At 38.1% G+C, this 26,974-nt stretch overlaps 1 protein-coding gene across 7 annotated transcripts in view; it reads right to left on the bottom strand.

The window, feature by feature from the left end:
• LOC105394468 (protein turtle) overlaps positions 1-26,974 on the bottom strand; it is a 73,798-nt gene that overhangs the window by 30,334 nt on the left and 16,490 nt on the right. For all 7 annotated transcript variants that reach the window (XR_007266822.1, XR_007266821.1, XM_048624387.1 and 4 more), the window contains exons 2-3: positions 12,229-12,273; positions 7,646-7,675 (exon numbers count right to left, since the gene is read on the bottom strand). The gene's annotated coding sequence lies outside the window, so the exon portion shown is untranslated. The remainder of the gene's footprint in view (positions 1-7,645; positions 7,676-12,228; positions 12,274-26,974) is intronic.

Genomic DNA, 26,974 nt, shown 5'->3' with positions numbered 1-26,974 from the left:
TGTTTTGCTTTGGAACTAGTCTCATAGGGGCGGAAACAAACTTACGTGCCGCTTGTATAATTAGTAATAACTAATTGGACGGGATTTAAACCCTGACTGAAAAATACGTGATTGCGTAATTGTACAGGATGAAATTTAATCAATGACAATTTTTTTTTTCTATTTTTCCAAAAGTCATAGAACAAAAGGTGTTTAGTTTGACTCCCTGAGTACCCGTTCTGCATAGTATACTTTAGCAAGAACCTGTATAAAAAATTATAACATAAATATTACTTTGATAAGTCAAAACTGATCTTACGAACATACTATGTATAAATTGTAGCAACAACGATGTCTCCTATAACTTATAGCACACAACTTCCCTGCAGCGCCAGTCCTTCTAATAACTCACTAATATGGCGAATTCAAGACGGCATGAATATTTAAACAGGAATACCAACTTCTGTGTAACCGAAATGACCCTAATAACGTAGGAGGGGTGCGTACATAGTTGCAGCCACACGTAGCGTAGTGTTGAGTAGCAAGATGCAGGTAGAAATTGGATTATGTACAAGTTGTGTGCAAGTGAATCAAACAGTGACATACTTACTATACAGGGCAGTTGCAAAAGAAGGTAGGTATAGTATGGCGAAATTTCTGAAAAACTTTCGTTCTTTAATTTTGGAAAATTTCAATTTATAAGAGTCATAGAACTGTGGCGGACTCCTAGCCACTAGTTCAGACGAAGATCAACAGATGGCGCTCGGAACGCAATACAGAGAAGATGTATGGGAACTACGCAAATTACTATGAAAATCCTACTTCGCGCATTCGAAGTTTCTCACCTACTCTGCAATATATAGAAATCCCCAACGCTAACCGTTGGGCAGCTGCCCGCCAGGCCACACCACCCGGCCTGGTCCGAGGATCCTCCCTTTGCATGGGGATGCTCCAACACCTCCAGCATCTCCATAGAACAAAAGTTGGTAAGGATGACCCCCTAAGTCACAAGTCAAGCTTTCGTCTTAGTATGAATAGATAATAATAATTATTAGAGTTTGTTATGTACACATGTAAGAGAGTTATTGTTATAATAGCGATAAATATGCGTGTTAGATTTCAATCAAACAAGTTTATTCCAAGTTTGCGTTGCAATTTGTGTCGACTACGGCTGGCTTCACAGTTGCGAGTCCAGTGACCATGCTAAATTAGTTACTTAGTACTTGTACAGCCGTCGGGGGAAATCATATCACAGAGAGCGAGCGTGTGTGAGTTCCATTCAGTTTGCAACTCACATTTATTTGGAATCATGAAAGTGGAAACGAAACAGTAAAGCCTCCTGAAAGTATACATTTGATGAATAGTGGTTTCTGAATTTCATTAGGTTACCTAAACTTGTAAGTACAAAAGTGCAAACATGGAGGCTAAAAATGGATGTTACAATTTATTCAATACATAGGACGCGGTCTTTTCAAGGAATGTTTGTACCATCTCCCGAAATCTTAAATATGAAACAGTGTGCTCTGCTAGGGTTGAATACTCTGAATAGGTAGGTACTTTGTCTCTTTTACTGACTCTACCTAAAGTATAGATTGAAATGATTACAATCAGAGACTAATTCAACCCGTTCCTTTAGGATCGAGGATAGCATTCAAGCACCCTTTCACCTTCACAAAAGACCATCGCCATAACAACGCTCTTTCACCCGATCTACTTGAATATTTCGGATAAAGGTTAAAAGCACATTCTAAAAACCGGCACGTGCTAAAATCTGTAATAGCAATTTTAGAAAACAATCGCCTCACTGATTGAGGGCCTCGATGGCCGGCATCACGTTTTACGGTTTACGTGCGTTTTTTATACTTGTATGTATTATACTAAGTAAACAGATTTCACTTGTTTGCATTTAGACGGATTTGATTTAAAATATATTATTATATACCTACCTAGTTTTCTACAGTTGCGTAGCACGATTTTATTACATAGGTATTTATTTTTGTTAGGTAAATTCTTTGTTGCACAAATATAAAAAACCAAGTTTACTTTATTTAAAAAAACGTTACAACAACTCACTTAATAATCATTACAAAATATATACATAATATATATTATGTGTTATTGGGTTAATACAGAAAACGTTTGATTAACAGTTTGCAAAACCCAGCAAAACCTCATATTATTATTGTAATAACAAAGCCTAACACAACAGTAGAAGCCGCTGGAAGGGGAAGGTATAGCAGGAAATGTATAACTGTAGAAATTGTTATTATTCTTACTTCATGGGCCAGTATACAGGGTGTTGCAAAAAGGGTATACTAAGCCGAAACCAGCATGTGCAGCATGTTATATCTAAGCCCAAAACTTTTTGCAACCTCCTGTATACCAACGTAATTATAAACTTGAAAATATAAGTCCAAATAAATATTTGAAATTAAATAAGTAGAATTTGAAATTAGCGACCGGTCAATGTTGTTTTTAATATTTAATATGGTAACTCTATGTAGTTATTTACCTAGAAACAATAAAAAAAACATTATTATTATTTTCAAAGAGATTTGAAGATATCTGCAACAAAAGTCTTCTGAAAAACGAACATCTTGAATTTATTTTACATTTTGTAATTAATTCTAAACGATATTAGGTCAATTATAATTAACTTGAGGGCCTTCCCTTTTAGCTCTCTTCGCAATTTTTAATGATCCTATTCATTCCACCTTTTAATTATTATTTGTTTGTAAGTAACGTATACTTACTTAATTATTTACTTTTTGGCAACATTTTATTCTTTTTGTTTCTTGATATAAGGTATTTTAAAAACGTAATTAACACTGGCTACTTGTGAATTATAGGTGCCTTTATATTATGTCTTTTTCTTATTAGTAAGTCTTTCATATTTGTACTTAGTACTTACCATACAAACAAGAATCTGCAGTTAGGTTTAAAAAAACAAACGCTTCGCTTCAGCATAAAAAACTCGTGTGATTTCAGAAAAGAAAGCTTGGTTACGTCTTATCATATTCATAACCACACACAAAATTTCATAAAACATCAATGTAGCCGTTTAGAGCATCTTTGTTATAAACAATTTAACATTTGGCTGACGCTGTTGATCCAGCCTTTCTTCCTGAAAATATTAATTTAATTGTGAATAAATTACGGTACGCTTGATCGACACACAAAAACACAAAGTGATTAAGTATTTTAATCTGAGCGCGTTGTAAAACCAGATGAGATCGCTGGGGCTGAAATTTATTAAATTATATTTAATATTTAATCAGTTTTAAAGCTGTTATCGTCGCGTGGTGCACGCGGGACCCGTCAGCCGCACTAACGACAAATATTCCATTAACTTTTGATCAACTCTCATATTGTTACAATAATAACACAAGCCCATGTCACTCATTTTACAAGGGAGGTCGTTCATAAAGGTGTTATAATAACAAACATTTACTCCCGACTAGCTCCCAATGGGGTATGCAGCGTACCTCTTTTATTAAGTTCATAAGTACGATGCATAGCATAACAGAGCCTATAACTGAAATTCTGTAAAATACAGTTAATCCCACTGTCTGAACTTATTTATTTATCTAAAGTACGTCTTAGTCCACCAACCCGCACTTGGCCAGCGTGGTGGACTAGGCCTAAACCCTTCCTTCATTGGAAGGAGACCCGTGCCCCAGCAGTGGGGACGTAATGGGTCGTGATGATGACGTCTTATACCAGACAACGCAAGTTAATCAGAAGAACAAACTTACACGAAACACTAACACCTTTATAATATCTATTACGGCACTGGCAACCAATAATAGTGTAAAATAAGGCCTAGTGATATATAATTTCAATATGAAATTCTGCTCCATTAGCCCATATTTGTGCTGAAACTTTTGTGTAAAATGTCGAGCCGACGGCTTAATACCCGGCGCTCTCATCCCCCTGATTTCCCTTCCCCACGTAATAATCTTCCCCCGAAACACAATATAAAGCACATACTTCTTCCTAAAACTCGGAAATCATTATGCCGCGTAGAAAATCACATCAAATGGTAGCAGATTTAAAGCATTGAGCAAGATTAAAAGTAAAAGAATTGCCGGGCTTACGTTGTAAGACCAATATTAGCTGAGCGATCTTGTGGGGACCGAACCGAGTGAGCCGCCGCGGAGGAGCCCCGAATGTGGTTTATTCACGGTGCTTGGAATTACGGCGGTACGCTAACTGAAATTCTATGTTTGAAGAATAAAACTGTTAGTTTTACTTAGAGTTTGTTTGATAGTTAAGTGATTATATGTAAGGCTAACTGTAAAGGAAAAAATGTCTTACGCAATCTGCATATTTCTAAGAACTACACAATTACGCTTTGATAGTGGCGCGTTTTCTCCATCTTGTATAATAATGTGTAAGTCTAGTTCTTGCTGGAAGTTTAATTTCATTGCAGGAACTTCTTCGCACAAAGAAAAAACTTTGTTAAGGATATCCTTGCACTTAAGACTCGTTTTAATCTACAGTTTGCTGATTTACTTAGGTAGGTACTTTGTTAGCTAACTGAACAGTAAGTGTAAATACAACTAGTACAACTTTTTACTTTGATGCAGATGTTCTTACGAGTAGGTATATAAAGAAAATACACAAATATACTAGAGGATAAGTTAACAGTGCCGCATAATACATCTACTCCAATTCGGCTGCAGCTAGATCAATCTTCTGTTCAGAAGCCAGAATTAAAGCCGGTGCCAGTGATCTATCTGAAAGTTTCAGCTGCTTTCAGCGCTAACAATGAGGAATGAATTCCGCAAATGTGGCAGCGCGACCGACGCCGCTCCAAATCCTGTTAGAAATGCAGCCATCTCAACTTTGTACGAGCTACGTAGAGGGAGACCTGAATATTTTTGTAAGTACTGTGACGAGTGCTGCGGAACTCCTCTCTCTGTCGACAGTGATCACGGCAGGATTATACCTAATATATCTCGCATCAACATAAGTGAGTTAACGTATGAAACTTTAAAACTCGTTTCTTATTCAAAGCCAATTTTGCAACCGAAATATCCATACTCATAACTCCCGACTGACTCGTCAAGACTCGCAAAGGAGGATACTGAATGCGAAAAGTAATTTGAATTCTAACTTTAATTTTCAGTCTGAATTTCGAGCTGCCATGTCTATTCACGGGTCCCGGGCATTCATCTTAAAAGCAAGTAATCTGCTTTGGTCGACACGCTTGTAACTTTCCCGATCTTTTAAAACTTTTAAACTCCGTCGTCTAGAAATGTGAAGTTTGTGAAGGTTGTAATGGGATGCCGGCGACGTGCCGCCCCGGCCGCCCCGGCTCTGGCCCAGTGCAAATCGAACTCTCGTCCGTAACCTGCCTTCCTACGGGTTTTATTTAAATGCATAATTTCCAAGTTTTTTTTTAAAGGAAATGGAAATATTTGTGTCATTTTTTAAAGTTTCTTATACACACTTACTACAAATACACTGGTTCTGTAGGTATCAAGGGTCAAGGGTCTCTAAGAAGAAATTAAAATTTAGTCAGCCACTCACGCCACCCGGCTTAATTTATTTCAGTCGTGTACTGGAAGTAAGACAGGAAGGCGTAATGGCGGTTTCAGGTATGCATTTGGTTTACAATTCAGGGTAGGAGCGAGCGCCGCATTGAAACAAAGAGTTTCAGTTTTTGTCGGGTTCCGTATTTTGGAATATCCCTCTTCCTACATTCGCCAGCATAGTGTGGAATAATGCAATGGCATCGGGTAAGTGGGGGGCTGGGGGGCATTACCTACTCTGCTCCGGTTTCTTAAACGCCTGCTAAACTGGTGGCCGGCTCGCATAAAAACTTATATGGGCAATTGAATTTGAAATTGCATGCACGTGTTATTACGTGGTTGTTTTAGTAACACAAGTAAGGATAGAATATGCTATGAAAAATCCCGATAGCCTTTATAGTCGGTGGAGTAGCCGGCGGGTGTTCCCGAGCTCCGACTGAGACGTTTCACGACCGGATTGCCACCACTTTTATAGCCGGTCGCCCTCTTAATAGTGGTAAAACTAAAGCGATATTTTTATTCCCGTTCCATCGGACATAAACCGGAGTGGTCTGAGTAGGTGCGGAGGGCCTCCCACTGCCAAACGTCGAGTGGTCGCGAAGCTTCCCGCTATTCAAGATCGGTAAAGCGTGCTAATTTGCTCCATTGTAACTTTTAAATGTCCCTATATTTTTGCTAGTTTTTTTTTTGTTTTTGGCAGATATGCTGGTGGATTTTAACTCTTTATATTAATAAATCAGTCTTATACAGGGAGTAGCAAACGTGGTACTTATGCTTATGGTATGCGGAAAATAAGCTGTATCGGCTTGTCCTTCTGCTATATCAATTTCAAATAAAATCTATCCATCTTAAAACTCATATTGTGAATAATTGACCAACAAACAAATTTTGTACGGACATTACTTTTTGTTCTTGTTTTAAAATACTTTTGAATGACGCTACAAAAACAGCCAACGACAAATTCACATTATTTCGTCGTCAACAAATCGCTATTCAACTTCTCATAATACTGCTCATATAAAAAAGTTGAGTGTCCAGAAAAGCTGCCAAGCCACAACCCTCCAGTAGTGGTCGTGTCGAGAGGTCTCACAGACCGGTATTGACTGTCGCTGGAGCGGACTAATTAGACGGACCACTTTTCCACTGGACTAGATTCCGCATCGCCATTGTAAGGGTTAATTGTCAATTGTTATTTTGAAGGGTGAAGTTTGCGTTTGTTCGAGGATGTTTTCCGAGTTATTGTTCTGGGGTTTACAGTCGTTGTGTTATTATCGTGTCGTTGTCAGCCAGGCTGAAGCACTTTCTGGTTAGTACTTATGCTTATACAAATTGATTTCTCTGGTCTTCTTAGCATGTCGGTGGAATGTTAGAGCTGGACTGGTGCTTTGTTAATAGTTTTCTATGATACTGTCTTTCATGGTACCTAAGATCTAAATCATACATACAATAAGCGATTACACTGGGGATGCATATACATATTATAACTCTTTGACACCCTGGACAAGATAACTTAATTTTCTTTTTAGTAAAAAAAAACTTTTTAGTACTGATACTGATACCTACATATTTAATAACACTTACTTTTTTTGATAACCACGAGTTGTGTGTGTTTTAAGTACCTACCTAGTAACCTCGAAGTAAGCGAACCAACCATGATAATATTATCATGTTCAGAAAACCTGTACATTTTTAATACGAAGTTTCGTGTTTCGTTTGCAATAATTACTTGGTGAAGTGAAGCGGATTAATTTAAATGGATGCCACGTCAGGTGCCGTGTGGGTGCACTTAATCGATAAGTCTAAACTTAGCTCTTGTTTCATTTTCCTTACACGTTGCCCTAGTTCTGCCGTCTAGGTCTAGACTCCAGGCTAGACCTAATACAGTCATTAGCGAGAAATGACAGTACTTTTTACAAACTACACAATTTGCAGGAGGTAATTATTTAAAGAGCCTCCCTCCATAGAAGTTACAAAGTGTTAGGTTAGTTAATTTAACCTACACACGAGTTTCGACTCTTTGTGTCAGTCCAAAAGTCATAATTCGTGTAAGTAGGTATCATCAATTATTGAAAATATACCAAAGCAAAAGTAAAATTATCATTGTACCTACGAGCAAGTAAGTAACTTACCTTCGTCTGCATTCAACAATGGATTCGTATCTGTAAACAAAATAATTAACAAGTTATTATTAAACCTTTTTTGACAAAGTTATACAGGGTGTCAAGTAAATAGTGGAACGGTGTTAAAGAGGGTGACTGAGGGAGCCAATCTGAACAACAAAATTATCCTCCAGAAGGAAGATTTTCCTAAATAAGTACCTATACATACTTCATGTTTTGTGTATTTCATTTAAGAAGGCAATCTGAAAGGGTCCTCAAAAGATAAGGTTAACTAACGGTCATTAGTCAAATTAGTCGATATTAATGATGTAATAATAAACCCTTATACTATTCAGTACTTATTCAATTCTACGAATTCTAACCTATCGATTTCTTGCGTTGAACTAAATCGATGAAAGCACAGGATTACGTAAATACTGCACGATCACACATCACACATCACATCGATTCGGTCCGCATTGCAACCACGACCATACACAAAACAAAAAGCGCGCGCCAACCTGACGGAAAATAGGAAAACTAATATCACGGATGGAATTAAGAGCCGGCTACAAGTTGGCAATAGCGTCACCGATTCGACGGTCGTGATCGCCCCCCCATCCATCACTTCAGCCGCAGTCGCGCCTGCAACTGGCATCTACGGCCGTCACACTGATACTATTTTGATTGCATTCTTGGCCAGCCTATGAGCTGAGCCTGAGAATAATAACGCAATGCGTTATTACTGCGTGTAATAGGTTTCTTTGGCGTTTCTGAACTATGAAATCACTATGGAGTATGGAGTTCCGGACGTGTTTGAATGAGAAAATTCAGCATAGTATTATACTTTGTAAAATGTAGCATGAACAGCGGAGCCTATGGCAGCTGTAAAAAATATACATTCTATCCGAAATTTGTTATTTACATTATTCTCTAGCGATAATAAGTTATCTGTCAATCATACGTCATAGGACTCTTTCTATATTTTATAAGTATTAATGCGACTATTACGGATTTTGTAAAATTTTACAACCAACGAACGTAGCAAAAAGCGTAAAGACAAACCCAATGAAACCTTAATACGTATGCAAGACTTTTATTTGTACTAAAACGGCTTTACTACGTGTCTTGTTTATTCCTGGATTTAGCGCCACCGGGCCCCCTTCGCCGCCCCCTGACTGTGGTTTGGGGGCGGTAGGGGGCATCAATCATGCATCGCCCGTACAATTGAAGGCTGGTGTGGATACAATGTAACTTTCACATATTGTTTACAGCGCGAGGCTCTCGCTGCGTGCTTTAAACAGGCGACGGCCCAGCGGAAGATTTATTGTCAGGGGTGTAGAGTGAGCTTATAGTGCCACAAACTTATCTGTTCCGGTGAGAGCGAACTAAATTGGTCCATATAATCTATGTCAATATGAAATTCATTAGTACAGTAAGTAATGAGGTATGGACCAATTTAGTTCGCTCTCACCGGAACAGATAAGTTTGTGGCACTATACCTACATAGTTTCAGTTTTTTAAGTGACCCCTTTTTAAAAAAAAAACTCACGTTTTTCAATTAAATGTTGTCAGTAAGTTTTTTTGAAAGTTACGTATAATTTCGAGCAATCTTAAGTGGAGCCTACTAATAAAATTACAACAAAATTAACTCCGCGATGCCGTGTACCTAAACATGTTATAATTAATTTAAATTAATTATATTATTCCAGGATAAAAGGAGTGCTATCGGTAGGGTTTTGTTTGAAGCTGGTATAAAAAGCACTTAGCCTCAGCCTTTTTAGAAGCTTGCAGCGCTACTGCTTCCTTCAGTTCAGTGGCTATAGTTATATACCTCTTTGACGACAAAAAATGTGAAACACGCCACGCATTCTAATCAAGCCTGCCGCTTTAATCAGCGCGGGGCTTGTCGGGTCAATATTGGCGTGTCAGTCCGTTTGTGCAATAACAATGAAACAACGGCAGCCAGCCACTTTGCGGTCCGCCCAATTATCAATATTTACCGCGACAGGAACGCGAGACGTGCCAATCAATCAATTAGAAGTGTGTTATTTTATTTGTACGCAACACAACTCTTTTAGGGAACAAAATAAATCACAGTGAATTGCGCTCGTGACACCAGGATTATAACGAGATTTTTCGTACCAGCGAGGAATTATCCGTGTTATGTACATTTAGCTACATAAAAATATGTTTTATTCGATCAGTGATAATGATGTATAACTTTTTAGGCATTACAAAAAGGACAATATTGATAAATAAATTTGTACCTTTTACTGTTGGCAAACTAAGCAGACGTAGTGTGGGACGCCCTCCGGCTAGATGGGGTGACGACTTGCGAAAGGTGGCTGGTTATGATTGGATGCGGAAAGCTAAAGATCGCATCCAGTGGTGTGCTTTGGGAGAGGCCTACGTCCAGCAGTGGACTGTTATAGGCTGATGATGACATGTAGGTATACATGTAGGTATTATAGGTATGTCAATTTAATGTTTACACATAACATAAGTAACTAGACTTAAAACACATTATGTATTCACATTTCATAAAATCATCTTCTATACAAAGTACCTAAGTAGTTTAAGACATAAATATTTTGCAGTATTTTCTCAAACACAAAAATAGTGTAATAAAAACTCTTAAAGCTAAAACCGATTTGCAATTTATGCTTTGACATTAAACTCATTGCGGGAAATAAAAAGTAAATGTTTGCACTCCACGCCGCCAACTGATTTAATTTGAAACTAGATATTAATAAATACATTTCCCAGGACTTTCATGATATTTTCTCATTCATTATTACAGTAATAATTTCATGAAATGTGCCGTTATGATGTTGCGTTTTAGCGTCACTTGGAGCGTGATTCACCTCGAGTTTATCAAACGGTTCAGTTAAAATATATCTCACATTAAGTTAATAATAACCACGTCATTTTAAGCTATCCTGTATAGCAAAAGTAGTAGAATATCAAGTTGAGATGGGGTGAGTCGGTGTAACTCAGGCAGTAATTTTGATCCACTTTTTGAATAACAACATTTGAAAATTCTTGAAAAGTAAAAAATCCTACTGAATAGTAAAAAGTCACGTGATTTAAAAGTTTATTTGGAGAAAAAATATATTCAAAAGTCGTAGAACAAAAGTCGTTTAGGATAAACCCTCTTACTATACCACTTTTGCAACACCTTACCTGTACTGCCACTTTATACGGGCAATATTCACGTATTTATTCTTTACAGCCAGGTATTATACCTATCACACTAGAGACTAGCCTCCCCCCGCGGCTCGTGTGGGGGGTGGGGGGTGCAATTAGCGATAGTGTTCGAATGCGACAATTTTTCTTTTACATAGATTTGTGCTCTTTTCCTCTTATTCTAGGTGCTTCCCCCCCCTTCCCCCCTGCCCAGGGGTATAGCGAGCAGAAACTGCGAGTGAGATTGCAATTTATTTAGCGACTTGTCGCTGTGTTATGTTATTTTATAAAAGAAGCGACTTTACTGAAAAGGGAAATAAATAAAGAAGACATTGCGATAAAACAGCAAGTGCTACTAAAAGTCTATACATAATATATGTTACTCTATAAGTAGTTAAATCTTTGTGAATAATGATAGAACTAAATTGGAAATAAGCTGTGACTTTTTGTCGTTGTGTTCTATTACTTTATAATTAATTACGTATGGATATTTACTTATATTGATTTTTGCCGTATCTGGCATTGCTAAAAATAAAAACTTTATTTTCCATATAAAAGAGTTCAACGCTACTACAGAACTTACATTTAATGTGTCAAAAATATAAATAATAATCAGTAGAATAATGTAACATATTTATTATCTTCACCTAACTATCTATCTATGTGTTAATCCAGGGTCTCCGCTAACTCCATACCAAATTTCCTTAAAATCGGTTCAGCCATTTCGACGTGATAAAGTAACAAACATACACACATACTCACAAACTTTCGCATTTATAATATTAGTATGTTTTTATTTTATACTTCCGGAGTACATTTTCACTGAAGTTTATATATAAGTTTGTGCTGCAATTCCCGTTTATTCACTACAAAACTTGCTTGTCGTTGCATTTCACATTATATTCTAATAATACACAACAAGCCGCGACCACATTAAGAACTTAGAACGTACTCGGGACGCACAAGTAAGATAGAAATGTAATTTACTTTCAGTCGCGTTGTGGAATATTTTCTAATTTCCGATCTTTCGAACGTATTCGATGACGTCACGAGCGCGCGAGTCGCCGCCGCCGGTCGCTAGATGGCGCTATATCAGCTATTGCGCTGTAAATTGGCTGACGTACTCACAGCGTGTATGAAAAGAGTTGAAAATACGAAAATAGGTACCTACTCATGATCGCAGAAGAAGCGAAAGAAATTTTAACCGACTTCGCAAAAAGGAGGAGGTTCTCCATCCGTCTGTATGTTTTTTTTAAATGTAGGTATGTCCACCGATATCTTCAGTTCAGTTCAGTCATAGACAAATTTTGAGTAAGTACCTGAAGGGTAGTCCCATTTCAACGCATTATAAACGATTTTAATAACACCATGTATAAGCGAATTTATAGCCGCAAGAGAAAATATTGTATGACTTAGTGACTTACCTGTATTGCAGATCAGGAGGCGCTAACAGGACATTGCGGCTGTATCTGAAAGTTTAAAAAAAAACTTTATTTAATTACTTATTATGTCACATATAAAATTAATATAAAAAATGGAAAATGATTTAACCCCAACATAAATTGGAAATATCTTCACGTGAATAAATGTAGCATTTTAGAGATGAACGTACCGAATGCAGTAATTATATAGATAACAGTATTCTCTATTCGTGAGCGGTGCGGGAGGTTCATACCGCATTCGTGCGACACCTACAGGGGCATTAGGTCGCAGGACTCGCAGGTAAACCAAGCGCCGCCCGAGCGGAATACAGAATCAACGACAGTTTTAGAATGTTTCAGAAGAAGCGTTCTGTGAAAATAAAATCAAAGTTTTTAAACTTTTTAAAGCTTTTTTTAAGTGTGTGAAGTCCCGAAATTGGTACTCTTCTTGGCCTTATTTAAGTATTTTTACACAAACTTTGACTACTAAGTACACTGTGCTATGTCTGTAATAACTATTAATGCATTCGTTTTAATTAAACAAAAGAGATGATCTGAAATTCAGATTGAGCCCAATCACATTTATTGTACAAACATTTATGTATAATATTATCAGAGTGTAAATAATGTTTAAAGCGAGAGCTAAATTACTGCTACAGCACTTATTTCACCTGCACATTATTAAATTAACTCAACTTTACAGTACACAATTTATAATAACGAATTTAATAAACTGACTACGAGTGCAATATTTGCATAGTTCAGTTTCATTATCATCACAGCCCCAACTGAAATAGTTCACTTCGCAACAGTCTCAGAGCATTTCAAAGTGTCTGAAGTTTGTTTTTTTTGTAGCTTGCTACCATTTCCTATGCTGTCGAATCGAAAGCCTAACACGTCTGAAATTCAGAACTGCATGTCAAAGCTCAGTTTCGTTTTGAAAACGAAGCAAGCATTTCACTTGTACCGTGACGTGTCTACTAACTTATGCGAAGAAACTACAACAATACGAGCGACATGAGATATTCACAAAGGAATACAGGAAATATTGTTACATAAGTTCAGTCCGTGTATTCTACGGGACGCGTTCAGCCGTTCATTGGGAGGACTTCTCAACGTCTCAGTTACATCTAAAACTATAATATTTTTCTGGGAATACCTGCATACAAAGGTTTATAAATTTCCCTTGATCGTGGCAAACATAGGTTTTCACTATATAAATTGTTTGTGTGCTTTAGCTTTAGCAAAGGCTCTAGCCAAAACCACAAACCTCATGTCAATGAAATGGGAAACCTTAATTATGTTCGGTAGATCGTCAGTCTTCAAAATCTACTCAGTCAACTTTACTGCTAAGTGTAATAAATAATAAACCGGCTAAATTATTCAAATTTTTAGAAGTAGCTATACTTAGGTAGGTAAGTAGGTACTTAAAATTTTACTTTATTAGAAAACTTTCTTCCGGCAAAATTGACAGATGACAAAAACAATAGAAATGTAATCGCTCAACTTGATTAGAAATAATAAAAATGTAACGTCCAGTTGTTCACTCCGTCCGTCGCGAGTTGCGACAAAACGTTTCTCGACGCAAAAAGACGTCGTAAAATCTTTACCACCTCGACGACAGTTTACATCATTACCACGCTCCAGCCAGACCAATGACTGCAGTCAATACTACGCTTTATCTGCCGGAGATAAGATTGAATTTTAATCTCGGTATCGTTCAATAGAATTACATTTCCCTCGATGTCGTTCGGAAATCGGAAGCGAGCGTAGTGACACCTCAACTACGGGCCTTAGATTGCTGCGAACATTGTGTGTCTTATTGCCTTTGTGCTTAGAATTATTATTGCAAGGAGGAAAGTGATAATAGGAAAGACAGAGAATTTCTATAAATTCCTGTACACTGAAATAGAGCACAATTAAGTGTTCTCGATAAATTGAAGAATTTCCTTTTGCAACAGAAAATGATGACCGCCGTTTGTAATTTAGTTTTTCTAGAAGAGCTTATGTTGTAGGCCGATAGTGTGGGCCTGTAGGTACATAATTTGTACTTGCCACAAAATATACAGTTAGGTAGGTAATTAGTTATTTAAAAAGTTCTGTTGAGATTCGGTGTTTTGAATTGGTTGAAAATACTTAAGTACATTACGGCACCCGCAAAGCCTACAAAAGCTTTTTTCGATATACATATTTAAATAATACTTTCACACAAAGTACTTATCTAGACTCACTCGGGAATTTCACCATTGTGGTTATAATTTATGAACAAAAACTTTATTTTATTGAATCGATTCAGGCAAACCACGCTAGATCAAATACTTCAAACCTTTATAAATGTACCGAGACAGTTGTTTTCACCTTCGTGAGCTGCGCCCGTAATAGTTGAAACTTCGACAAGGATTTGTGAGGGTCCGTGACTCCGTTATACAGCGCTATTTTGTATCGACGACGCAATGACGACGCAACGACGACGCAACGACGACGCAACGACAGCGACGCAATGACGACGACGCAACGACGACGACGCAACGACGACGTGACGACGACGACGCGACGACGACGCAACGACGACGACGACGCGATGAAGACGTGGAGGAAGATATTATTTCGAGTCAATGAGCTTTAAGCTGCAACTTATCATTGGCCTTCCTAGAGTCATGCGCTAATTTGTGTGTGTGTGTGTGTTTTTAATATCTTGTTTTATATAATTATGTTCTTGAAACCAGTTCAATAATTATTTATGTAATCAACCACTCTAATCAATAGATTTTTAGGGACCCTAACAGATAGACAGATAAGTTCATGTCGCTATTTTTACTTGTGCAATATGAAGACATACAACTCCCATTTCTGCACAACCTTGAGTCTGTATCCCTATGAACAGTCGAACCCGAGACCACCTGGCACCCGCCACCTGCCGCGACCGGCTCCCGGGCCGATACACCGGCACATAGAGAATTACTTTTATGATACTCGCAGCATATGGACAAATAATCACTGAGAACTGCGAACCAGGCGCGTTGTACGAAAATTTGATAGGACAAGCGCGAAATCATACGAAATTCTGGCCTTACATATGTTTTTTTTCACATTTAAGACTAGATACTAAACCCACCTCACAACCAAACGGAATTTACGATAACATTCATATCGTATGTTGCAACTTTCCAAATAAGAAAATGTCCTACACAAACAAAACATATACTTAACTAAAAGAAGCAACAACAAAAAGCAAGATATTTTTCCCATCGAACTCTAAAAACTATTGGACTGAGCTCCGCAAGATACATTAGCTTTTATGAAAAATATTGGGCACGAGTTTGCCGGAGTTCCCCGTTTCAGCTGGCTGAAGTGGCGCTTCGCTTACTGTAGCACCCTGCAGGGCTATTCTACTATGAAATTTATGCAATTTTATATTCCGATAACAAGTTGAGTTATGCCGCCGCCGCACGCCTAACTTAATAAACCAAATTGTATGGAGCGCTGTTCAACTAATGAGTTTAAACGATTTCAAAGAGAAATTTAATAGCGTTCGCCGTTTACTGAAAAGATTTTCTATCAATCTTTGAGTAGTTTCATTGCAATACAGTTATTGAAAAAGTTTCAGCGACGCAAGGTTTTTAGTTGTTTTTTTTGCTTGTTGAAGTGAAAGTATTAATTTAGATATTATTATATTTTTCATTATTATATAAATATGTGTACGATAGTTATAGTAGGTATTTCAGCGGTGCTATGCTGATAGCCGTAAGGCGACATAATATCACTAATTAATGCATTACTTTTAAACAAGCACCTACTTAACATCTCCCTGTTCCGCCGAAGTTAAAAAAGTAAGTTTAATTATGAGATAAAAGCGTGTTCAGTTAATACCTCTACTTTATTCCTCAATTCCCTGAACCAACTTAATTCTAACAGAAGACGAATACCGTAGCTTATCCCCGGAGGCCGCTCCGATATTCCGCTTTAAACCTCCGTAATTAAAACCAGACCCGGACTAGCTCCGATACGATACTTTAAGAAAGGTACCTAATAAGGAAATACCTCCGATGAACGCCCTAACCAGATCAAAGGCACCGAGGGAAGAAATAACAAGGAGATATTAATTAGTCCGGCTGGCCGCGGCTCAAAGGGACGGACGTGGCTTGAATTTGGCAGCTCCAGATGGAAATGAATGCGGTGGTCAGGTCTTCGATACATAGCCTGCCTGCTGACCAGCTTGACTACCTAGTTGACTAGCCAAGGAGCAGATCATAGGTACTAGGACTACTAGGTACATGAAACAAACAATGTCCTCAATACATCAATAATTTAGGTAGGCCCGTTACCTAGTACTTATCGACTTTATGTATAAGTAATCTTCCTTTGAATATCGAGAAAAGAAAGGGACTTTTGTAAGCCTCCTATCTGATCTTCTAAAACAGGTAACAAAGTATAGGTACGGGTCAACTCATGAATCATGAATACTTGGTACAGTATAATGCTGAAAGGTCACTGAAACTGCTAAAAAAGATATGAACTTTTATAAAGCCGATTTTATGAGTATCATTCAGATAGGTTTTACATTCTCATATGCATCTAATATTCAAACATGAAAAAGAAATAACAGTGAGTGACACCTTCTTATTTACTTCGTACTTTATTCTGATATGAGTATTTCTGGCTACAATATTGTAACCTATTATCATCATCACCCAAGAAACGATATCAAGTTCTAAGTCAACTGATGCACGTAGGCAACTCCCAATAGCAACATTACATCATATTGTGTTCATCCAGACACTGCCGCGAACTAATTTATACTTCGTCAATGTTCATGAGTGGAACTAAATAATAGAAGCACCCAGCTACGGTCCTAGCTAGTTAGCTGAAGAAACCCAGACACCAGTGGCTTTGTAACGTAACTTTGTGTCTGCAAGATTAATGTATGCATCCTTACTGCTTTGCAACCAGGTACACGGTGCTTCGAAAAGTGGATTCTGTGGTTTCATAAACACTGAATCTGAACATAGGTATAATGGTATATCTTACAAAGAAAGGGTTTTTACGTGAAGAAGAAAGGCTTTAAACAAGTTTTCACACAGATGCTAGAACAAAATAAATAGAAATTACTTATTATGAAAGTTAACACCTAGTAGTTAGTAAATTAACAGTCATATACATATATATATATATATATACATTTTATGTAGGTAGTAAAGCTTGAAGAGAATCAAGATGTAGCTACCCTCTAGGACACCTCCTTATACATTTATAACTTCCAGCGTTATCCTGTGTAAGGGGTTCCCCTCTTTATGTAAATAAGAATTAAAGGGATGGCTGACTCCGGTATTACTTTTGCTGTGTAAAATGCTTTTGTTTGTAAGTCCCCCTCCCCCCGCTGGTTTACGACGCAGCAGCGAATCGAAGATTACAATTTGCGATCGAGTTATTTATGAAATTGAATCGTTGGACACATAAATTGTTGGAATGAAGATAAAAGGTTCGCTAAAATTGCGCTGCTTCTGAAGTGTTTTGCTTCAAGTATGAATTCGCGATATTGTTTTCCGTTTTTTACGTTACCTGTAATTGGTACGAGTAACATTATTTACATACAATATTCACGGATTATTAGAAATGTGTTTCTTAGGAGAACAAACCTATAAGTACTTTGGTACCTATAGTTGCAAAAAATGAAGCCTCGCGAAAAAACTAAAAGTTTTAAGAAATATTGAATAACACAGGACACTGCCGACCACAGGCTTCCTGCGCCGAGCTTCACCACAACCTGACGACGACGGCGACACAACGTTGCGGCGACGTGCAAAAAGTACACATCCTGTATAAGCAGATATAAGAATATCTAGATCATTTTCTACACCATAAAAGTGCTATTGAGAAGGAGAGGTTGAACCCGAATCGACATTTCAAAACTTAAAAATGTATGTAAAACTATCTTAGCCGAAGAAATACAGAGTCCCACAGAAGTTACATGAACATATGTACCTACTTACATTATCGCTAAAAGCAATCTCCCCCAGGAAACCTTTGATCTTCCGCGTGACTTAGATCTGTTGCGCACCATTACATCTATGCGTCTGATCTCACAAAACTACAAAGGTGGGTAAGTTATTCAAATCAGTTTCCGTAATAAAACAACTTATGGCAACACAAATATTATGGCCTGAGGAACTTAGTGCTTACCTAACATTAGGTACTTACTGCCTCCCTACACAATACATGACTGCCGTTTTGAGAAACCTTAAAAAGCTATCTCAGGTATTGTGTGTAGGGTCCAGAGGACTTACCTAAAGCTAGACAGTGAAGAAGAAGTAAAATATTTTCGGAATCACATTAATTAATTATGTACTTAATGGAAATTACATACCTAAGTACATTACCACTAATTATTAATAGATACAGAGGTACCTAGAGAGGTAACTAACATTGAGTATGAATTAAGTACAAATTCAAATTATGTCCGCGTTGATGTAGTTTTATTGTAACTCTTATCTTTTCTATTACTCTTCTTAAAATAAAGTATAAGGGGCCACCAATAAAAAAACGGAATTAAACCGCTATCTAAAGATCTCTACACAATATACGTCAACCACTTAGCAATTCTATAAAGCGGCACCCGACTTACCCTACCCATCCTGAACAATAGGCCTTCTCTACCTGACATCGGCCAACCTGCCCGGACCCAAAAAGCTGTCTTCTTGTTACATCTTGCAAGAATCCTACATCGCGGAATAGAAATTCCCTCGTGTGCCGATATAAAGGCTAGGAGTTTGTCTCTCGTTGCATTTGCCGGCTCAGTCTGCTTTCGTCTGCGGACGCGAGTGGGCTGAGGTTCCTAACCTAACCATCTTCTTGGGCCTCATTCGCGGGGTGGCGGGCCGGCCCTCGGGCCAGGATAAATTGAAACCCCGTACTAGTTATGTTAATAGTGCAAGCAATAAACCGTGCAATATGTTTTTTTATAGGGACGTGGAAAGGTAGGACAAACAATATCTAACATCATTACTTTTTCTTAGTTTGTTGTGGTAGTGACCATGAGTTTGTATGTTTAATTATTATATATTTTGAAATATTTAATAATCACTGAATAATTATATTACGAATTTATGATAGGCTTTATATCCTGTTTTCGTATAGCCACCGCCTGATTGGTCGTTAGTATTTGATCATTTGATATCACTCGGGTGCATTCCAGGCAGGTTTCAGTTGCTCGGGCAGAATGCCTTTGATTATTGCTTACATACATAGTTTAGGTATGTACCTCTATGTACCTACTACATACATAACCAGAGTCAAGGAACAAGGAAGGTGCCTAATTAATACATAATCAGATTTGTTGTGGCACTGTTTCACTATTCACCCCATTAAATACTTAGGTAAATAAGCTTTAATAAGCCATTAATGAATTGGATATTCATTGCTTTAGTAAGAATCACATATCATTCAACCCCATTCTAAGAGCCACATCACACCAAAGGTGGACCTTTGTGAAAAAAAACATTTGTCGAGGTGATTTCGCCATTGTATGTGTCGGTTAAACGAACCAGAATAAAAACTTGGTGGACAAGCCACCCATGCAAACTGTTCCATAAAAAATGTGTACTTACGTAGCTATGACAGGAGTTTTTATAAATACCTGAAAACAACAAAAAAAATACATTAAAATAATGGCAATCGAGAGTTGAGATTCAGTCACCACTTTTCAGTGATAATTGAATTGTACCGGCACAGAATTTCTGTAAAACTTTCATCTGTCGGCATTACATACATAACTTACATACCTACGAGTATAGAAGCTACTATGTATGCATACTATCACGAGCTTCTAGCTATACACAAGTACTTATATGTAGCTGTGTTTACAACCCACATGAAACATGTCCATGTCGGCGGCCGGAAGCAAAAATAGAGCAAACGGAACGGTTGATTGATTCCTACAAATAAACATTTCAAACTGTACAGTAGGTAGGTACTCTTGATTACAGCTGATATGAAAGCGCGCGCGTACACGGCTTTTCAGTAATTGAACTAAGGCATTTATAGATTTCCCCGCTCGTCAAATATTTACTGCTGCCGAGGATGTTTTGGAAAGGGTTAAAAATGTTGTAGGTACTTATATGTTTTATTCGGTTTACTTTCTCGAAAATAACAGGTAAGATTTGTTTTAAATACAATAAAATATCATGATACTATTATGCCCTTATGAAACAACAGGTACCTACTATCGTAATTGCATACCAAATGCGCGTAATAAACGCGAATTATCATCAAGAGACATCATATTCTTTAACTTCAGCTGTCAAATATTGATTTTGGCGCATCCAATTGTTGGAGGCTGGGCGGGCGGCGCGTGGGGCGGGCTGCGGGGGGGAGGGCGGCAGTAAAAGGCAAACCTTCTGCCTCCACACTCCACACGTGAATATTTGATGGCTGAATCGCGCTGCTCGCTGCCTCAAGATTCATAAGCTGCGACGAAACAGCCCCCGCGCGTACGTGCGCGTAATCAGAGCCGCGGAATTAGCCCCCCCCCCTCCCCCCCCACACCCCGGCCTCTAATTGAATGCTCTCACAATCCTCTGATAGACGCTGGAAATTGCATTTGCTCTCGACAAGCCTCCTGTGCAGCTTTGTACTTTTTAGGCAGATTTTAAGCTAACAAGCATTCGCCATTTATGGAACAAAAGGGTTTCAAAGGTAGCTGTACACTGGGCTGAATTCCTGAGAGCCGTACCTATGTGTGTAGATGTTTCCAGTCGGCTGCAAGTTTGTGAAGGTCGCGTGTGTCGGTGTTAATAATTTATTTTAATCCGGGTTCCTTTCCTCTAAGTCCTGTCCCGGCCGTCCCGGGCACTTGAGGCGCGGCGGACTCCCCGCAGTCAGGGTGTATTAGCATCGCAGTTACGACGGAAAATACATTTTTAACTTGAATACTTACTGGTCTTTAGGGAAAACCTTCGTCTGGGTAATTTCATAAAAATACCTACCTAGTTAGTACGTAACTAACTATACCTAAGTAGCCTTTTCTAATAATTGTGATGAATCTTATCTGAATAATGGAATGCAAATCGGAAACTTAACTAATTAGGTAGCACGCAGACACTAATTTAAACATTCCACTAAAGAGCGAACTCTGTCCCACATCTACGCCATCTCCATACACTTGCAACTTTGTACGGAAATCGGGAGACCGAGTCAATAAGTGGAGTAAGTAAGTAGTTAATTAGCGGGAACACTCAACCGATTTCCGATAGTTAAACACTTTCTCCAATTGCAAGTGACGCGAGGCGGATGAGGGGAAAAAAGCCATATTCCCACGGCTCGGTATAGTCGGTATTAATGCAGTCGGCGCAAAAACATGCGCGTGAGAATGTCGGCGCTGAACGCATTGTAATGCTGCGCCGCCGCCGCCGCCGCCGCCCTACGCTCGTAAATACTCACCAATAACTTTTTTGTCAACAAAACGCATAAATAACAGTATAAGCTTCACTTTAAAGCACAGCTTAAAGAAATAATAGTTCCTACTGTATCTACCTACAGTCCTACATGCATGAAACGATCGGGCTTATTCGAGTAGAGCGCGTATCCACGCGACGATGCGAAACTTTATGGGTTCGGCCCCAAATAAGGCCATGGTAATGGCATTTCCTTTCGGATCTGGTTCTCGTCCGCATGCGTATTGTCCACGTATGTCGCCGGGGAAGGGCCTAAAATCCCTCAAAGGTCATTCTACAAATCCACGTTTTGTTCGTATAATTCTGGCAACATTTTCCCGAATATTAAAAACTGCGAACCTCGATTTTACTGTCTCGGTCTTTAGCGTTTATCGAAATGAATTCACGGATATTACGCAAGTATAATATTAATAACTTCAGACGTAATGAAAACAAAATGTAGCAACATTTGTTAGCTCTGCGAAAAGCGTAAAGCTAACAAAACCCTTTTAGACTCTTTTATTGTTGGTGTGAAAGAGCGGGGGGCAGAGAGGGGGGTTTCAGGCTTTTGCATTTTCTTGGTATCTCTCTTGTTATTGCGTTGTTGGGCGCGACAAGAGGCGCCTTGGAAATATTTCTGGTAATTATGGCGAGACGTTTAGTTGAGAGGAAGTCGGATGATTTTTCGAGCAAGTAGGTATTTTTTTACTGGACGATTTACAATTCAACCTTATCCCTAGTAAGTGCTTTGATATTTTGTTTCTATGATATACAAAAAATCCCTATAATCCTACCATTAGTACACCATCCGGACAACTGCTAGTTTACGGAAATTGTTGAGTTTGGTAACAGTTTAATTTCAGTTTCCATTTCAACATTGGTGATAAATGATAATTATATGCTGATTATACATAATTATATGCTGCTTATAGATAATTACCAACAACATACATGATACAACGCATATATAATTATGTGAATTACGAGATGTACAAATGGTAACAGACTAAACGATAATCAGTGTTAAATCAACTGTGGAAATTACTCTACCTAGGGCAACCTAGGGCTGGCCTGACGATGACGGCTTGCACAATTTAATGATACGAAAAGCACGGTTTAATTTCCACGAATTCTATCCAAATCCAAAATCACGGCTTCCAGCTTGTTTACAGAGAGCGTTGTTATTTGAGGGGAAATGTAGAAAGACGTCACACACAAGTTGTTCGACAACAAGCCGTGACGTCAGAGCGGTGCGCCTTGACCTCAATAGTTTTTACATAATTTATGATAATTCAACGCCTGCGCAAAGCCATGTGTGCTCTTGAAATTATATGGAGCTGGCCTTCGGAAGGTACAATAATTACTCAATAGAAGGGCCAGATTGCTTCACACTCAACTAAAATCTAAACTAATATTATGGAGAGGAAATAATATTATGTAAGTTAGTGGTTCTTTTTGTTATCGTTGCAAAAGTTACTGCGTAATTAGTATCTACACGTTCCCTTATTTTTATAGTTAACCAGCCATTCAGTCAGTATTATACAGGGTATTGCAAAACAGGTATACTAAGCCGAAAAGGGGTGATTCAGGTGGTCAATCTGAACAACTTTTGTTCTATAATGACTTTTGTAAAATCGTCACCCTTTGGCATGGTGCTGGGATACTAAATACCACTTTTGAATAAGAAAGCCATAAAAAAACTCGTGCATGTAAATTTAAATTAGGTTTTTAAACGTGTTAAAAAGGGTTAGTTTCTTAGTTCATGCCTACCTGCGTCCGTGGTGTCGTCATCCGTCACTTTACGTTACGAGAGTGAACGAGCACCCTGTGTATTGTGCACACACTTGATTGAGCACTATAATCACCTCCTACGTAGATAGTTTAATCGGCGCCATTACAATATTATTAAGGGCCGGTTTTACAATGTCTGGATAGTATCCTTAGGGCCTGATTCGCAATGTCTTGATTACTGTATAATAGTGGCTACCTGCGGGATAAACACTGTACAGTGCGACAAACTTATCTGTTCCGGTGAGAGCGAACTAAATTGATTGATATCTCATTACTAACTAATGAATTGTATATTAAAAAAGATTAGATGGGTTTATTAGCACCGCAAGAACGAATTAACAATACGGGCAAACTTGAAATCTTATAGAATTAAGAAATATTAGACATTTATGTGAGCTGTCACCGGAACAGATAAGTTTGTGGCACTGTACTTATGATTTAGACAGTGACAGCATGTATTTTATACCACATATAGCCATAATCCAGACATCCAGAGTAATCCAGACGTTGTGAATCAGGCCACAAGGATATTTACTACACCGCTCGAAAACTACCACAACTTCTATCAAGAGTTTTCATCTTTCAACAACCTACATCGGTCGATCGAATAAATAAAAGGCCACTACAATGTAAAATTCTATGTTTTCTATTTTCCAATCAAACTGCGAAACCTGATACAACAAAAGCTTTAAATTTTTCAATTTGTTTCAACATTGTTTTTAATTAAAGAATAAAATTGGTTCTTATTACTTTACATTTTTACGAGTACTAGTCAGTCGGACTGAGTTTTTTTAATTTTACTAAGTACCTACCTAGTATAGATATTGACAACATTCGCTTCGCCTTGGTATTCCTCATGGAAGTAGACTTCCATGGTATTCCTATTGAATTTTTGGTTTCGACAGTGACTGACTACAAAGTTTCTGAAGTAGTCACTTCTGAATCTTCTGATACACTCACGAGCAATGAAAAGGTTCCAATTACAAAATGTCGACACTAAATTATGCCTATTATTTTACACTTTTAATTTTCGAATTTGATCAAAATATTTATAAAAACGTGTAAGTATATTCTGATGCGCTAACGTAGTCTTTTTCGTTTAGTAATAATGTTCTGCTATCGTCACTGGAACTTTTTCATTGCTCATATGACTAGTGCGGGTGTACTTTTTCATGACCGTGATAATGATACTTATTCACAAATAAATAAATATAAGCTTAAGTTCGTAGGTTAAGGTATCAAACATCGTAAGCTCATAGCAATATAACTTACAGGAACTATGACCGTTATGTAGTCATTTGAGCGAATCTCATTTCCAGTGGCCGTGCATGGCCATCGCCTTTCCATTAATAGCTGATGCGACGTCGACGCAAGTAGGTACTAGTTTATCAAGTTTTTTGTCTACTCGGCCATCTCTCGTATTCCTTGAGTCTCCTAGCCACAGTACAAGAGGGCTACAGTAAGGAAGATTATGATAAACAATATATTTTTAGATATTGAAGACTTAAGTGCTTTACTGAGTACCTATAAGTTTAGATGTTATTCCCGTTATAAGCATATGTTCTAACTTCGACTGTTGTAGAGGGTTAACAGATTTTTCAATGGAATAAATAAGTATCGAACTTTAGAATAAATATTTTATATTCATTTACTTATTTGAACTTAGCTAACTTCTTAGCTGTGGACATTACTGTTTATAGAAACACGCTAAAAAAACTTAGCTTCTTTCTTGGTTTTCTTGTCCTCTCCCATTATGGATCACCATGAAAATGGAAAGGTACAGTTTTTTTGTCAACATCAATGTTTGCATGAATTAATAGATGCGGTTTGTTAGTTTGACGAGGTACAAAAGCGGTAAGTTGTAACTTATGAAACTGACCACAGTAATGTTTTCCGTAAGCTACTTTTGTATGTGAACGCCAACTACGGTCGTCAACTAGTTAGCTTCTTGTGACGATGCCTGCTGTAATCGTACTCTACATTATACTCGTACCTATATACTATATATACTCAGTCCGAGGGGAAACCTTTCAGAATCCGATCAAGTTTCAGTATAGAGTCGCCTGATCTTTATCTACAAGCGTTATTGAAGCACTTAAAGAAATTAGGTAAGCTAAGGAACTTAGATAAGTAATTTACTTACTTTAGTTTTGGAAACAGGTTTTAAGTTTTAAGTATAAATAGATCAATGACTTACGTTATAAGTAGTATACATAGCATCTTACTACATTAAAAAAGTAAGTAGTAGTAGTAGGAACACATCATAAGTTCAACCCTGCCGAAGTTCGATTGAACCGAATGTCTACCGAATTTCGGCTCATCTCTAGTTCCTTTATTACTGTCGACTGTAATAAACTATACTATAAGTACTATAAATGATGTTCATTTGGGTATAATTTTGATCGCTCCTTATTAACAGGCAAGACGTGTGCAGTTGTGCACTGCAAGTGTGCAGACCTACAAGTCAGCACCTCCTGTGGTATGCAGATGCATGAGTCAGCGCTTACATGTAGGTCTCATACGCACAGCGCCAGGTGTGTGCGAACACCTCAGTCTGGCTGGACGTAGTCGGTTCATTATCGACGCACTAAATTTCCCATAGTTAGATTAACAGTAGTGAGCTCAGCATTATCACATGTAGTGACCACTGCCTGCCGTGTAGCGGACGGCAAAACAGGCCGTAACGACACGACATACAGGACATAATCGTAACACATTAGAACATACAGCGTATTCATTAGTGCGCCGGGTTCCTCCCGTCCGTTACTGATGTCTACAATATGCACTTGTGATTGTCGTGAATATTCATTATGGGAAGCAATCAGTGTATTTAACGTTGCTCGGAGTAAACTGCTAAGAAAACTACACAGAATTGTAATAGCTCTTATTATCAGTAGAATAGTGTCAAATGAATCTGTCCGTGACATATCGGATGATGTTCTTATTGTGATCTGTGTGCACATGAGTGCAGCGTGGCGTGTGCTGGTCACTCCTGGCTCGTGGGAGACTACCGGGCGGCGGCGGCGATGGGAACCTACCATTTTACTGTAGTCTACTCTTGCATCCTTAACATATAGCGTACAGCGTACGTAAAGCTTCAACTGTCAGGTATTAATCCAAATATAGAATAGAATAGAATAGAATAGAATATTGCTTTATTGAACACCACATAAATCAGACATACAAAAAAAAACATACTTATAGACTAGAACTAATGTACAATAGGCGGCCTTATCGCTGAGGGCGATCTCTTACAGGCAACCTTATATATAGCGGAAACAAAGTGACAATTTAGAGGGCGGTGTACCAACAATAACAAAATAATAAAATAATATACATGTACGTATACTTATTTACCACTGCTGTAGGTATTTTCATAATTGGGGTTTTGCATGAAAATGCTATGCTTAGTCTTCTTCAGTGGGTGATAGGCTTCGGAATTAGGGACATTTACAAGTGAGGTAAGTAAAGTTACTTTCATCCATGGTGAAATAAATATGACACATAGGTATTAGGTTCAGCTGTTAGTA

The sequence above is a fragment of the Plutella xylostella genome, chromosome 12 (genome assembly GCF_932276165.1).
Source record: "Plutella xylostella chromosome 12, ilPluXylo3.1, whole genome shotgun sequence".
NCBI lineage: Eukaryota > Metazoa > Arthropoda > Insecta > Lepidoptera > Plutellidae > Plutella > Plutella xylostella.
Note: the sequence above shows the minus strand (reverse complement) of the source record. Positions and strands in the feature narration are given on the sequence as shown.